Source organism: Papio anubis, chromosome 1 (genome assembly GCF_008728515.1).
Source record: "Papio anubis isolate 15944 chromosome 1, Panubis1.0, whole genome shotgun sequence".
NCBI classification, from domain to species: Eukaryota; Metazoa; Chordata; class Mammalia; order Primates; family Cercopithecidae; genus Papio; species Papio anubis.
The window spans coordinates 1803396-1816362 of record NC_044976.1 but is presented as its reverse complement, the minus strand read 5'-3'; the positions used below and the strand labels follow the sequence as shown (position 1 = coordinate 1816362).

General features: G+C 47.4%; 1 long non-coding RNA gene across 4 annotated transcripts; it reads right to left on the bottom strand.

The window, feature by feature from the left end:
* Positions 1-3265: 3265 nt before the first annotated feature.
* On the bottom strand, positions 3266-12615 carry LOC108584904. 4 transcript variants are annotated; one of them, XR_004182307.1, is made up of 4 exons: positions 10880-12599; positions 10595-10730; positions 6747-8732; positions 3266-3596 (listed from the first exon to the last, which is right to left on the bottom strand). It is a non-coding gene; the product is annotated as an uncharacterized LOC108584904 (long non-coding RNA). The 4 variants fall into 4 exon arrangements; XR_004182306.1 differs by lacking the exon at positions 3266-3596 and having other exon boundaries at positions 5632-7500; positions 8662-8732; positions 10880-12615; XR_004182305.1 differs by lacking the exon at positions 3266-3596 and having other exon boundaries at positions 5630-8732; positions 10880-12609.
* Positions 12616-12967: the final 352 nt, after the last annotated feature.

The window sequence follows — 12967 nt, the reverse complement described above, 5'->3', positions numbered from 1 at the left end:
CTGTTGATTGGATCACCGAGGTGGCTACTAAGTGGCTCACCGGCAGCAGTGTAGACAGCACGGATTCACCTGCAAGGCGGGACAGAGGGATGGCAGGAGATTCCATCACACTACACAGAATGGTGCATAATTTAAAGCTCATGAGTTGTTTATTTCTGAAAGTTTCCATTTGATATTTTTGGGGCTCAGTTGACTGGGGGTGACCCAAACTGTGGCGCAGAGCCACAGATAAGGGGTTGACTGTACCAGGTGCTCTTGATCCATTTGTCTGCTGACGGACATTGGGTTTGCTCTCACCTTTTGACGGACATCCGGTTTGCTCGCACCTTTTGACGGACATTCGGTTTGTTCGCACCTTTTGACTACTGGGGATTATGCTGCTATGTGTGCACTGGGGTGTGAGTGTCTGTGAAATCTCTTCTTCGGTTCTTTGGGGATATTCCTGGGAGGGGAATGGCTGGGTCATGTGGAGATTCTGTTTAATTCTTTGGGAAATGCCACGCTGTCTCCACAGCAGCTGCTCAATTGCAAACTCCCAGGGCACAGGGTTCCAGTTTCTCCACATCCTCACCCACATGGTTTGCTGGTTTGCTTTTTTTAAATAACAGCCATTCTAGTAAAATGTATTCTGATGGGTGCATTTGGTTATATGTAAATTATGCCTCAAGAAAGTGATCTAAAATTTTAAAATTAAACAAATAAAGTGAAACCCCTGGCTTCTGTCCCTACCCAAAGTGAGGGGACCTAACCCTCTGGGTGCTGGCCTCCACACGGGCAGCTCACGTTATAAGCTCTCAGCACCCTAGGCCTGTGACAGGGACCTTGTCTTCAGAGAAGCCAAGAACCCAGAGCTGCCCCCCCAGGTCCCCTCCCCCTCCCTGGTCACTGGCCCCAGGGAGACCCCTCTCTGGGCACCTCCTGGGCGGTGCTCACACAAAGCCTCTGAATGGGCCTTTCTCAGGTGACTGCACAGTGTGAGGACAGCAAGTCACCCATCCCTACCCTGGTCCTCAGCCCTGCTGGAGCAGCTCAGCTCTGCAGAGAAGGGAGGGCTGGCTGCGTGGGTGGAGATCGCCCTGCAGCCTGAGGCTCGAAGCAGAGGTGGCAGCAGGATGGCATCCTGGCCCCGTGGCAGCACCTGGCAGATCTTGGCTTCATCCCTGTGTGGCAGACAAGGACTCACTGCTCCTGTCTCCCGATTAGAATGACAAGCCTCACCCAGGGCTGCCCCGGGCAGAGGGGCTCCTTCCCCCACCCCTGGGACATTGCCTGTCCTCCCTGGAGGTTGCCCGGAGCCCTTTGCTGGCTATAGGGGTGAAGAAACAGACCATGGAGCCCGCAGCCACAGAAGAAGATGGGAGATGAAGAAGTAAAGAGGCAAAGCTGTGCACTTGCCCTCGTCTAGAAGGAAACGGGCCGAATGTGGCAGGAGAATTACCGCAAAGAGCTTCCTCAAAGGCATGGGGGGACGAAAAGCAGCTCCGCGGTGACAGCAGGAGGCCAACACCCGAAGGACAGGAGGGCACTGGCCAGACACAGGCCCTACTTCCCTCTTCAGTGCCAGGGACAGGGGCGGCCAGACACAGGCCCTCCTTCCCTCTGCAGTGCCGGGGACAGGGGCAGACCTGTCCAGAATGTGCCCAGAGGCAAGCAGACAAGATGAGGAGGGCCCTGCAGCCACACCCCGTGTGCGGAGCTTAAAGAGAACAGCACGGGGTGACCAGCTGACACACTCTACCCAGCACTAAGGGAGTTACCAGGATCCAGGACTTTCTGTCATAAAACCAGGATAGTCTTGAGCAAACTGGGATGAGTTGGTCACACTGGGCTTTCTCCAGTTTGAAAAAGGCCATTGCGTGCAAAGAAAGAAAAGTGAATTCTGCTGAGATGGCTCAAGCCCCCACCAGTCCTCCTGGGAGGGGGAGGTCAAGCAGGGCTGCTGGCCTTGAGGGAGGCGGGAGCGGGGCACATATTGCTGGTTCGTGTCCAAGACAGGTGCACCTGGCTGGGGGGATGAGCCGGGCCCTCAAACAGTCTCTGTCTTGTCACTTTATCCCCTTTAAATTGCACATTCCCATTCATGCCCATAGTCCTCAGAGACAGTGGGTGCGTCTGGCGTCCCGCATGGTAGCTCTGGGTATTCAGACACAAAGAGGACCTAGAATTACGGAGAAACCACTCACAGACTTTCACTGAGGCTCACCATGGGTTGAGATCCTGCGCTGCAAAGCGCCTTGTAGATCTTTCACTCCCACAACAGCCCAAATGTAGGGATTATCGCCTTTCCCATTGCAGAGTTGAGAAAACTGAGATGGAAGTCAGCCAAGCCAACAGGTTAGTCCAAGGTGGAGCCGTGATTTGAACTGAGGCCCCCAGGACCCCGTGTCATTCCCACAGTGTGCACCTCGCCGTGTGAGATGTGACCTTTGCAAAGGCAGGTGAACCATCAGGCTCGGGAGATAGGGGCCAAAGAACTGCTAAGCCCCACTTTGGTTTTAGGAGGTTCTCAAGGGGTTTCTCCATGCTGTGTTGCAGAATCGACATGAATTTTTAAAAATGGCCATGATTTGTTAACTTATTTCTTTTTTTTTTTTTTTTTTTTTTTTTGAGATAGAGTCTTGCTCTTTTGCCCAGACTGGAGTACAGTGGCGCGATCTCGGCTCACTGCAACCTCCGCCTTCCAGATTCAAGTGATTCTGCCTCAGACTCCAGAGTAGCTGGGATTACAGGCACGTGCCACCATGCCTGGCTAATTTTTGAATTTTTAGTAGAGATGGGTTTCACCATGTTGGCCAGGTTGGTCTCGAACTCCTGACCTCAAGTGATCCACCCGCCTCGGCCTCCCAAAGTGCTGAGATTACAGGCGTGAGCCACTGTGCCGACCTAACTTATTTCTTAAGCAGTTAAATAAGTTGCACAGGGAAAAGATCAACTCTTGGTGGTTGGTCCATTGGCACCACAGTTCAATTTTGTAAAGAAATAAGCATATTTCAGCTGGGCGCGGTGGCTCAAGTCTGTAATCCCAGCACTTTGGGAGGCGGAGACGGGCGGATCACGAGGTCAGGAGATCGAGACCATCCTGGCTAACACGGTGAAACCCCGTCTCTACTTAAAAAAAATACAAAAAACTAGCCGGGCGAGGTGGCGGACGCCTGTAGTCCCAGCTACTCGGGAGGCTGAGGCAGGAGAATGGCCTAAACCCAGGAGGCGGAGCTTGCAGTGAGCTGAGATCCGGCCACTGCACTCCAGCCTGGGTGACAGAGTGAGACTCTGTCTCAAAAAAAAAAGAAAAAGAAAAAAGAAAAAGAAAGAAGAAATAAGCATGCTTCAATTCGGTATTTAAAAAATTTTATTGTATTGTACATGATGATGCCTTTTACCTTCTACTATAATAGAGTAGGTTGTAGCAGACCAATCCTCCTGTATAGGTGCGGTGAGCTGAATACTGGCCCCCAAAAGATACATCCACATCATAATCCCTGGAACCTATGAATGTGACCTTATTTGGAAAAACAGGATCTTTGCAGGTGTGATCAATTCAAGGATCTTGAGATAAGGAGCTTATCCTGGATTCTCCGGGTAGGTCCACGTATGCTCTGTAAGAAACAAAAAGACTGGACTGAGACGCACAGAGGGAGACAGGCACACACAGCAGAGGGGAAGGAAATGTGGGCACAGAAGCACAGATGGAAGGGATGCAGTCACTTCATCCACAAGGGAATTCCTAAAGCCACAGCAGCTGGAAGATGCAAGGAAGGTCCCCCCTGGAGGCGCTGGAGGGAGTGCAGCCCTGCCCACACCTTGACTGGGGGCTTTTGGTCTCCAAAACTGAAACATTAAGATCCTGTTGTTTTAAACCACTCAGTTTGTTGTCATTTGTCATGGCAGCCACAGGAAACTAATACACCGGGTAAGCCAAGAGAGGAACAGCAAAGCAGACGATAGAAGCAGACCCACAAGTGACCCTGCTATTGGAGTTACAGAGACAGGCTTAACAAAAGTGCACTTAAGAACGTAGAGAAAGTAGAGAATTTCGCCAGACAATTGAAATCTATGAAAAAATAATACATGAAAATTCTAGAACTAAAATATCCCTCCAAAGGAACAATAATATAACAAGGGACTTCTCAACAAAAATGACAGAAGCCAGAAGGTAATGGCATGTCATAAAGTGCTCGGGAAAATGTACTAAAAACAACTGCCAACTTAGAATTCTAACACAGGGAGAACAACTGAAAAAATAAAGGCCAACAGTTCCTTTAAAGGTTAAATATAGCCCAACATATGACCCAGTCATTCCACTCTTAGTTATGTACCCAAGAGAAAGAAAAACACATATCTATACCAAACTTTGTATTAAAAATGTTTATAGCAGCATTATACACAAAAGCCAAAAAGAGGATACAATTCAAGGGACCACCAACTGTTGAGTGATAAAGTCCGGTCTATCCACACAGTGGAATATTATTAAGCCGTTAAAAAGCACGGATTCGTGCTAGCACATTAAAGTCTGGTCTATCCATACAGTGGAATATTATTAAGCCATTAAAAAGCACGATTCATGCTAGCACATGGATAACAGCATTATCCCCAGTGATAGAAGCCAGACACAAAAGAACACATATGACAGTATTCCAATGATATAAAATGTCCAAAACGTCAAATATAGAGAGACACAGAGCAGATCCATGGCTGGCTAGGGCTGGGGAAGGAAATGAGGAGTGACTTTTTTCTTTTTCTTTTTTCTTTTTTCTTTTTTTTTTTTTTTCTGAGACAGTTTTCACTTTTGTTGCCCAGGCTGGAGTGCAGTGGCATGATCTCGGCTCACTGCAACCTCCACCTTCTGGTTTCAAGCAATTCTCCTGCCTCAGTCTCTTGAGTAGCTGGGATTACAGGCAGGCTTGTTTCTTTTTAGGGTGCTGGAAACCTAAAATTAGATTGTGGAGACAGTCATGCAACTCTGTAAATATACTAAAATTCATTGACTTGTACACATAAAACATGAATATTATGACATGTCAATTATATCTCAATAAAGCTGGTTTAAAAAAAAGAGAAGGCAAAAAAATTGTGCAGACAAATAAAAACTGAGAGAACTGAGGTAGCAGCAACACACACGCACACACAAATACACACACACATAAATACTAAAGAGAATTCTCCTGCAGAACAAAATGATCCCAGGCTATAGAAAGGAAATTTAGGAGAAAATTAAGTGCACAGAAGTAGTAACTGGGTAGGTAAATATCAATGAATCTCAACTAAACAGCAATAATGATGCCTTATAGGGTTTTAAATATACATAGAATTCGTGTATACATAGCAATCACACAACAGGTAGCAGCAGAAAATGGAGTTAAAATATTGCGAGATTAAGTCTGTAATCTCAGCACTTTGGGAGGCTGAGGCGGGTGGATCACGAGGTCAGGAGATCGAGACCATCCTGGCTAACACAGTGAAACCCTATCTCTACTAAAAATACAAAAAATTAGCCGGGCATGGTGGCAGGTGCCTGTAGTCCCAGCTACTTGGGAGGCTGTGGCAGGAGAATGGTGTGAACCTGGGAGGCAGAGCTTGCAGTGAACCGAGATCGCGCCACCACACTCCAACTTGGGGCAACAGAGCGAGACTCCATCTCAAAAATATATATATATATAAAATATATATAGATATAGATATATAGAGAGAGCAAGCATGCCTACTTTCTATTTTAAGAGATTTGGATTCCCTAACCTGAGAGATTTCCTGCAATGCAACCCATTGGGCGTGCGGTTATCACCCGACCTTCTTCCCATCACCTTGTGGGAACCGGAGCTCAGGGAACCTTCCCAGAAATTCTAATAGTCTAGCTACTGCTATTTCTATGTGTAATAAATTGTCTATTTCTGACTCAGGGAAAAATTAATTAATTAATTAAAATATTATAAGGTACTTGCCTTGCCTTGGAAGTGACAGGAGTATGCAATCATGGTAGAGTGTAATAAATCAAAGATGTGTGTTTTAAATCTTTTTTAGGGAAAAGACTAAGAGAAATATAACATGTAGGATATTTAACGAGTTAACAGGAGGACAAGAAATAAAACAAGGGAAAACAGGAGAAAAGTGGATCAAAAAACAGATGAACCCAGTAGAAAACCAGATGGTCGGATAGTAGATTTAAACCCCAAATATTTGTCATTATATTATATGTAAAAGTGCTAAATATTCCAATTAAAAGATAAAGATTGTCAGACTATATTTTTAAAAACCACTTACATGCTGCTTGTGACACACTTTAATTATAAAGACTTACAAAAATCAAGATAAAAGCATGGGAAAATCAGTGCCTTGTAAACAATAACCAAAAGGAAGCTGATGGTATGCTAACAGGAAGGGCGGACCTCCAGGCAAGAAGTCGTGCTTGAGATCACCGAGACAGTGTGTACCGGTTAAAATGATACAGGTTAAAACGGCCAATCCATCTGGAAAACATAGCATTTAAAATTCATATGCACTCAATAATATAAGTTCAAAAACATAAAGGGAAGGAATTGAGAAGAGAGAAATGGACAGAATTATCATCATAATGAGAAAATTTTCACCTGCTGATAGAACAGAAAGCAGATGAGTGAGGATATATTAATAGACAGTTCGAAAACACGATTTTAAATACAACCGGATGTATGGATTGTCTTAGTCCCTTTGAGCTGCAGTAACAAAGGATCCTAGATTGGATGGCTTATCCACAACAGAAATCTGTTTCTCACCCTTCTGGAGACAAAGTCTGAGATGAGGGTGCTAGCATGGTCGGGTTCTGGTGAGAATCTTCTTCTGGGTTGCAGACGGCTGACCTCCCTTGTATCCTCACGAGGTAGAAAGCGATCAACCAGCTCTCTGGGGTTGATCTGGCATTGATTTCATTCTCGGGGCCTCCACAGTCATGACCTCATCAACTCCTAAGGCTCCATCCACCTCCTAACATTGGCATCTTAGGAGTTAGGATTGCAGTATCTGAACTCAAGGAGACATAAACACTCAGTGCATTGCACGGATACACAGCACTCTCCCCCAAAACTGCAGGAGACACACTGTTTACAAGTACCTGAGGAACAGTAATCAAAATGTGTCATATTTGGGGACAGAAATCAGGCTTCGACAAATGCCAAAGGAAGGGCTAGGGGTAGGGTGAGTCCGGTGAGTTCCCCGAGGCCCAAAATATAAAGGGATGCTCACTCCCAGATTCACACAAACAGAGGAGTGGGAGGCAACACAGGAGAACTCAACTAGAAAAAGATGAGTAGAAAGCAGGGAAAATTCACGATAAGAAAACAAACGATCCGAAAACAAGAGAAGGGAGTTTCCTTACCCCGATCAAAGCCACCTACAAAATCCTGGAGCATATATTCTACCTAATGGTGAAATCACAGAAGGTTTCCTCCAAGATTAGAGATGAGACAAAGATGGCAGCTCCCCTGTGTAGTCTGAGCCACACATGCCGAGGTCCTCACCAGCGTGATCACACTGAGAAAAGGAAATAAGAGGCATTTGATTGGAAAGTAAGAAATAAAACTTTTATTGTAGGTGGACAACATGATTTTGTAGGTAAAATATCTTAAGGACTCTACAGACAAACCATCAGACTGATTAAGTAAACTCAGTGTGGTCACCGGATACAAGGTCAGTATATAAAAATCAATGACATTTGTCTAGGCTGGTGTTGTGGTCACCCCACTGCAAGAAACAAGATAGACATCCCTCCCCCACGTTCCTAAAATTTGGTTTGGATATGGATACCGATGATGCCTTGTGCACACACAAACACACACGCGCACACGCACACACCCCAATAGGGTATGCAAAGCTTACTAATCATACAATGAGGCTTTCTGGGGAGAGCAGGGCTGATGCCCAAGTTTGTCTCAAAGTGGCTTGAGGTGGCTGGGAGAGGAGGTGGTGGACTCAGCCTTCCCAGAGGTCCCAGAGGCCGGGGGTGGGCTGGGCTGAAGGTTCCCACAGGCAGGCCGGGGGCCCCAGGCTTTGAACTTCCTGCCAGCACCACCAGAGGGGGACCCAGGCCTTCTCATCAGCTCACAGGAAGGTGGGACAGAAGAGGGAGGGGAGGGTGAGGCTTCAAGACCGTCTGCAGGAAAGCCTCACAAACCGGAGTCAGAACTTTTACTGTTGCCGCGGATTGTGCTAACTGTGTTTAGACAAGAAAATAACCAAGAAGTAAAATGAGACGGAGGCAGGAGAATAAGGTATGGAGGGGGGAACCTAAGGCTGATTCGCCTTGACTTCCTGGAACTGAATCAAAAGGAAAACCCCACCTTTTCCACCCAAGTCACAAAAGGTTCAGAGGCGACTCCCTTTGCAACGCCCCCCACCACCTCCACCGTGTTGCAGATGAGAAACAGAAAGTACCTCTGATTGGTCACCCCCGGCGACCAATCAGACCGGTCACGGCCTTACTCTTCTTTCTTACACAGGGGTGTAACCTTGTAGCCTCATTTCAGCCTCTGATTGGTCCCAACCACTCAGACTGGTCTTGAGCCACTCCATTTACACAGAGTGTAACCAAGTAACCAATGAGACACCTGTAGAGGCTGTTTAAACCCCAGAACATTCTGTAAGCAGTGCCCTTGAACCCTTGGCTGGAGCCCACTCTCTCTCTGTGGAACGTACTTTTGCTTCCGTAAGTCTGTGCTTTCCTCACTTCATTCTCTCATCGCTTTGTTCGTGCATTTTGTCCAACTCTGTTCAAAACGCCAAGAACCTGGATGACTTGTAGCAAGACCTTCAGCCGGTAATAATATCATTTACAATGACACAAAATATCAAATACCTGAGAATGCATCTAAAGTGTGCAAAACCTCTCACAGAAAACTATAAAACATCATTTTACAAAAGTCATGGAGGCCTCAAGTGGAGGAGCCAGCCTCATTCACGGATCAAAGGTGCAACAACGCACAGATGTCAATCATCTCCACATTAGCAGAGTGATTCGATGCAACGCTCATTTTAAAATGCCAACAGGTTTTTATTGGTGGAAGGTAGCCACACTTTTAAAGTGTACAGGAAATGAAAAGGTCGGGACTGGGCCGGGCATGGTGGCTCACCCCTGTAATCCCAGCACTTTGGGAGGCCGAGGCAGGTGGATCACTTGAGGCCAGGAGTTCGAGACCAACCTAGCCAAAGTGAGGAAACCTCATCTCTACTAAAAATGCAAAAATTAGCCAGGTGTGGTGGCAGGCATATGTAATACCAGCTAGTAGGGAGGCTGAGGCAGGAGAATCACTTGAACCCGGGCAGCAGAGGTTGCAGTGAGCTGAGATTGTACCACTGCATGCCAGCCTGGGAAACAGAGTGAGACTCCATTTCAATTAAATAAAAAAAGATGGAAAGAAAAGACCAGGACAACCAGACAGTCTTTACGGGAGAAGAGCAACACAGAAGGACCTACCCCACCAGAGGCCAGGGTCTAAGATGAAGCTACAATAATTAAGCCAGTGTGGTGTCAGTGCACAAACAGACCCACGAAACTGACTCACAATAAATGGTGACCTGGCGTAGAAGGAAGCTGGGGGCAGGATGGTCTTTTCAAGAAATGGTGCTGAGTCACTCGGGTATCGGTACGGAAGAAATAAGCCTCAGTCCCTATATCACACCATTCCTAAATATCAGTTCCTGGGATGCTATAGATTCTAAACATCAAAGATAAAACAATAAAACATCTAGAAGATAACACGGGTGAAATGTTGTATGACTTTGGGATAGGCAAAGATTTCTTAGGCCCAGATCTTATGGCACTATTAAAAAAGTAAAAAGGCAAACCACAGACTGTGGCAAAATATTTGTAACAAGTGTATTTGGTAAAAGACTCACTTCCTGGATATATACCAGATTTCTACAAATCAGTAAGAACAAAAGGCAACCCAGAATCAAAAAACGGGCAAAAAAAAAAAAAAAAAAAAAAAAACTCCAAAGGGCATTTTGCAAAAGTTATCTTATAAGCATTTGATTAAAAAGTGCTAAATGTCAGCCAGGTGCAGTGGTTCACGCCTGTAATCCCAGCAGCACTTTGGGAGGCCAAGGTGGGCGGATCACAAGGTCAGGAGTTTGAGATCAGCCTGGCCAATAAGGTGAAATCCCATCTCTACTAAAAATACAAAAAACTAGCCGGGCATGGCGCCTGTAGTCCCAGCTACTCGGGAGGCTGAGGCAGGAGAATCACTTGAACCCGGGAGGCGGAGGTTGCAGTGAGCTGAGATCGCACCACTGCACTCCAGCCTGGGCGATAAAGCAAGACTCCAACTCAAAAAAAAAAAAAGGTGCTAAATGTCAATCCTCATCAGGGAACGCACATTAAAACCACGAGCCACCCAAACGCACCAATGAGAGAGGCTATAATGACAGACTGACATAAGCAAAGGTTGGTGAGGAGACCAGCAACTGGAACTCCAGCACCCCACGTGGAGTGAAAGTGGGGTGACTCTGGAACGCTGGGTATCCACACTTCTTCCTACAGCTGAATCTACACATAACTTATGGCCCAGCAATTCTGCACCTAGCCAAGTACTCCGTGGGAATATGCACACATGTTCACCAAAAGACTTACCACAGTGTTCACAGCAGCGTGGTTAGCAACGTTGCCGAGGTCAGCGTGACCCACTGACGATAGGACGGGCAAATGGGCTGCAGTATCATCGCAACACGGGACGCTATGTATCGAAGGTGACAAGTCACAGCTCTGCCTGTCACGAGTCATCGCAGCATCGTAATGTTGAGGGAAAGAAGGGAAAGAAGCCAGACACACAGGAGGGCACAGGCTGTGATTCCGTTTACGTAAAATTCAGAAAGGGGCAAAGCAAAGCTATGGCGCTGGAGGTCAAGGTGGCGGTACCTTTGGGAGGAGAACCCAGTGCGCCGGGAGTGGACATGGCTGCCCTGTTTCCTGGTCCGCAGGGTGATTTCTCAAGGGTGTTCAGCCACAGTGGGGCAGTTTTCTGCACTCACTGATGCTTGCATTAAAACAGAGCTCCCTGTCCCCCAGGCCACAGACCAGCATGGGTCAGACCACACAGCTTTAAAAACCAGTATGGGTCTGTGGCCTGGTAGGAACCGGGCTGTGCAGCAGGAGGTGAGCAGCCAGGAAGTGAGCGAAGCTTCATCTGTGTTTCCAGCCACTGCCTGTCACTCACATCACCACCAGGGCCCCACCTGCTGTCAGATAAGCTGTGGCATTGTGGCATCCATTCTCATAGGAGCCAGGACCCTACTGAGAACCGCGCATGCGAGGAATGTAGACTGCGTGCTCCTCATGAGAATCTAATGCCTGATGATCGGTCACTGTCTCCCATCACCCCCAGACAGGACCGTCTAGTTGCAGGAAAACAAGCTTAGAGCTCCCACCGACTCTACATGACAGTGAGTTGTAGAATTATTTCATTAGATGTTACAACATAATCATCATAAAGTCCACAATAAATGCAATGCCCTTGAATCACCCCCAAACCATCCCTCACCCTCCGCATCCACAGAAAAATTGTCTTCCGCAAAACCAGTCCTGGGTGCCAAAAAGGTTGGGGACCACTGAATTAAAATGTTCACTAACAAGGGCGGAAGAGAATGTTGTTTTATTTCTGACGGGATCAGCTGCAGGTTATTCAAGGTCCTCAACAAATCCCTCAAGTCAGGCACAGCTGTTATGGAAATTAGATTTTTTTTAACATGACCAGGGTCAGAAAAAAATACTGGTACCTCATCCCCTCGCGTCACACAGATTGCACCGGGCACCCCATGTGGAGAAGGGCCGAATGTTCCATCTTTTTGAGCAGCAGGCCCCAAAGATAAATACCCTTGACCACAGCAAGGTCTTGTGTCGCTTTTCCAGACATGGCTTCCACTCTGCGGTGAGCTGGGAGGGGCTGTGCCGGCCTCTCGTCTCTGAGAATCAAACCCTACGTTGGCTGCATTCCAGGCCCTCCTGCTCTGCCTGGCAGGGCCCCCCCAGGGGCACAGTGGTCATCCTCCAAAGAGGTCAAGTAAATGAAATTTCCTTTCTTCTATCACCAGTTTCTGGAGACAATGGGACAAAGGGTTTTGAAGCAATCCCAAGTCACCTAGGGCCAGGCACTAATTCACATCTGCCCCATCATGGATTCTAATTACAGACTCGACCTCCCAGCCGAGGGAGGCGCCATCGATCCTCCAACTCACGCAGACTTGGTGCTGGACGCCTCTGTGCTGTCCCAGCCATTACCTTTGTGGTTTGTTCTAGGACCTTCTCAGTGGCCACGCAGCATGGATACTCATTCTGTGCGATTCTGAGTGGAATTGCTTCTCTACCTTTCGCAGCAAAATTCTTCCACTTAAACCTAAAAAGCGTTTTGCAATTGTTCTAGGGGAAGAAAATGGTTTTATCCGGAGGTCCCTGAGCTTTGGGAAAAAAAAAAAAGAAGACGACGACGCAAAAGCTTCAAGGGCCCCCTGCCTGTGTTTGACAAAGTTTCCCAGCAGATAATGCCCCGGGGGTCAGGGAGACGGACCTCGGGCCCCGCAGGCCTCACAGCTGCTGTGCAGCCCTTTGGAAGAAAACAATTATTATTTGCATAATGGGATTTCTGCAGAAATCATAATTAATCTTAAATTTCACATTAGTGAATATATCTGAACCAAATTGCTTCAGCACTTTTTCATCGGAAACCACCACGCTGCCTGAAGACCACTTGAAAGTGGCTGCAGTCCCCCAGGGGTCCGCCACTGTCCTTCAGGAGACCCTGTCTGAGGCAGAGAGAAGGGGCGTGGCTGCAGGGTGCTAGGGGAGGGGTGAGGCTGGCGGTGGTGGGGAAGGGCGCGGGAGATGCAGCCTGGCCGAGGGGGTTTTAGGGACTATATGGATTTTATTAGCAGGGTATAGGGTAGCAGAACTGGGGGCCGCCGAGTGGCCGCTATGTGGGAGGGGGAGCCGCCCAGCCAGGTGTGGGACCAC